The sequence below is a fragment of the Schistocerca cancellata genome, chromosome 3, assembly GCF_023864275.1.
Source record: "Schistocerca cancellata isolate TAMUIC-IGC-003103 chromosome 3, iqSchCanc2.1, whole genome shotgun sequence".
In the NCBI taxonomy this organism is placed as follows: Eukaryota; Metazoa; Arthropoda; class Insecta; order Orthoptera; family Acrididae; genus Schistocerca; species Schistocerca cancellata.
Window position 1 is genome coordinate 585,608,719 of NC_064628.1, and position 3,343 is coordinate 585,612,061.

At 49.2% G+C, this 3,343-nt stretch overlaps 1 pseudogene; it reads left to right on the forward strand.

Annotated features, from left to right (window-relative positions):
• Nucleotides 1–404: 404 nt before the first annotated feature.
• Nucleotides 405–522, forward strand: LOC126177928 (5S ribosomal RNA; annotated as a pseudogene).
• The last annotated feature ends 2,821 nt before the right edge of the window (nt 523–3,343 follow it).

The following is a 3,343-nucleotide window of genomic DNA, read 5'->3' on the forward strand; positions in this document are numbered from 1 at the left end:
GGATTCATGTCGGACGATTTGGATAGCCAAATCTTTCGTTCGAAATGTTCAGAATTTTCTTCAAGAACCAATCGCAAACAGTTGTGGCCCAGCGATATGACACAAATTGCCATTCATAAAAATAACATCGTCGTTTGGGAACATGATGTCAAAGAATGATTGCAAATGGTCTCCGTGTGCCTGAGCATAACCATTTCCAGTCAATGATCGGTCCACCTGGACCAGAGGACCCAGTCCATTCCATGTAAACACAGCCCACAAGCTTGCACATTGTCTTGTTGACAACTTGGGCCCATGGCTCCGTGGAGTCTGCGCCACACGCGAACCCTGTCATCAATTCTTAACATCAGAAATAGGGACTCGTCTGACCAGCCTACAGTTTTACAGTAGTCTAGGGTACAACCGGCAACGGCTTTGCCGCAGTGGATACACCGGTTCCCGTGAGATCACCGAAGTTAAGCGCTGTTGGGCGTGGCCGGCACTTGGATGGGTGACCATCCAAGCCGCCATGCCCTGTTGCCATTTTTCTGGGTGCACTCAGCCTCGTGATGCCAAGTAAAGAGCTACTCGACCGAATAGTAGCGGCTCCGGTCACAGGAAACCATCATAACGACTGGGAGAAGGAGCGGTGTGCTGACCACACGCCCCTCCTATTCACATCCCCAATTAAGGATGACACGGCGGTCGGATGGTCCGGATGGGCCACTTGTGGCCTGAAGACGGAGTGCTAGGGTACAACCGGAAAGGTCGCGAACCTAGGAGAGGCGCTGCAGGCGATCTCGTACTTCTAGCAAAGGCACTCGCGTCGGTAGTCTGCCTAATTTCGCCGCACTGTCCTACAGATACGTTCGTCACACGCCCGCATTGGTTTCTGCGGTTATTTCACTCAGTGTTTCTTGTCTGTTACGATTGACAAGTCTATGCCAATGCCGCTGCTCTCGGTCGTTAAGTAAAGGCCATCGACCACTGTGTTGTTCGTGGTGAGAGATGATGCCTGAAATGTGGTATTCACGGCACACGCATGACACTGTGGATCTCGGAATACTGAGTTCCCAAACGATTTCCGAAATGGAATGTCGCACTACCAGTCACCGTTCAAAGTCTGTTAATACCCCTCGTGCGGCCACAGTCACGTCGGAAACTTATCATTAATCACCTGAGTACAAGAGACAGCTCCGCCTTTTATACCATATGTGTGTGACACCACCGCCGTCTGTATACGTGCATGTCGCTACCTCATGACGTTTGTCACCTCAATGTATGATGTCTCTCGACTATCACGTTGGATGACATACGTTCTTCTGGCGTAGTTCGCGCACGGAGAAGATCGCGAAGGCACCTTAGCCCGAGGACGTCGTCGGTGTGGGAGACGTCCGGACGGCTGTTTTCCGCAGTGAAGTCGCGCCCCGTCGGTGTTTGTGTGGCGCGGCCGTCTCCGTCATCGTTGATGGATGCCCGCCGGCAGCGCTTCCTAACGATGCGCCATCGATCTTGCGCCATCAGCGAACTGTGCCGTGCCGTGCAGCACCCATGGTGCTCTTCTTCCTCTTCTTCTTTTCTAGCGCGGGATTAGCTGAGCGGTCTCAGGCGCTGCAGTCGTGGACTGTGCGGCTGGTCCCGGCGGAGGTTCGAGTCCTCCCTCGGGCATGGGTGTGAGTGTTTGTCCTTAGGATAGTTTAGGTTAACTAGTGTGTAAGCTTAGGGGCTGATGACCTTAGCAGTTGAGTTCCATAGCATTTCAAACACTTTTTTTTTCTTCTTTTCTTCTTCTTGTAACGAGTAATCCCTGATGTCTCCACAATTTCCATTCTGCAGTGTCCAACACAGCCACGGTCCATATCTGCCACCTCTAGACAAAGCGCGATCAATAACTATAACCAGGTACTCCCCACATAAAGCTTAAATCGAGTGTCAGTAAGTTGAATGTGCTGCTGTTAGCCGGCCGCGGTGGCCGTGCGGTCCTAGGCGCTGCAGTCCGAAACCGCGGGACTGCTACGGTCGCAGGTTCGAATCCCTCCTCGGGCATGGATGTGTGTGATGTCCTTAGGTTAATTAGGTTTAAGTAGTTCTAAGTTCTAGGGGACTGATGACCTAAGATGTTAAGTCCCATAGTGCTCAGAGCCATTTTTTTGCTGCTGTTATAGCTGGATACCATAGACAGCTCCAGAACAACTTTAAGCGACTTTTACTTAATGCATTGTCCTTACTCAGAAATCATAGAACATTGGTAGCGAGGAAGAACCCACCCGGAAATGCGCGCATATTAGTACGCCGCTTCTGGGATTCGGGGAGCCTCACCGCCACCGGAATGCCCGGTGGATTAACGACGAGGCTCGGCGTGCTGGCTACCGTGGATGTGGTTTTTCGTCGGTTTCGCACAACTCAGTAGGTGAACACTGAGCTGGAATACACGTCCCGCCTCAGTTACATGATTCGCAAATATTAAGATAACGTTCCCATTACACTGGAGGCAAACAGTTAGGGTGCACAAATTCTGCCCCTGGAGGGGAAGGGGTGGCGGAAGGAAGGGCACCTGGCCTCACCCTCGACCATTAATATGGCCACATCCAACAATTACCTTGCTAACCCCGTGAGAATACGGCATAAAATGAACAAGAAGAAAAGAATTCTAGTAGGGACAATCTGGAACTGCTTGTTATCTTGCTTCACCCCGCAAATGTTGCTGTTATTTTACCATGGATTTGCTGCAGCTTTTTCTTTTCGTGTCCCATTTACTGATCATTTACTCAACTTCTTTTCCTCTACTTTTTGATGTTGTCCATATCTTTAAGCTGTTTTTCCTCGTATCTGTACCTTCACAACACACACACACACACACGCACGCACACACACACACATACATATACACACACACACACACACACACACACATACATACACACACACACACACACACACACACACACACACACACACCACACTCATTAACGCGACAGACAAATTCTACTACCTCCAGGTTAACTAGCACTGCATGTTTGATTAAATGTCCCATTCATCTTGCTCCCTCTTCTGATGCCGACTTTCCATGATTGATTCCCCCTATCTATTCTCAGATGTGTTTAAGGCCATGCGATGCTTGGAGCCTTGCGTCATCTTCTGTCTGTTGGGACCATCAGCATGACAGCCAGGCTCTGCTGCCGCCAAAGTATGAAAGCAGACAATCTCGTATGTACTTTTTAAACTGTAGAATTCTTACTGAATTTTCTCCTGTATTTTCATATGAGTAGGGCTCTGATTTTTCTAATATTTAGCTAGCTCGCTCTGCTGAAGTTTGAATTCAGTGTATTCTATAAATGAAATTCGAATATTTTTAATTGACGTA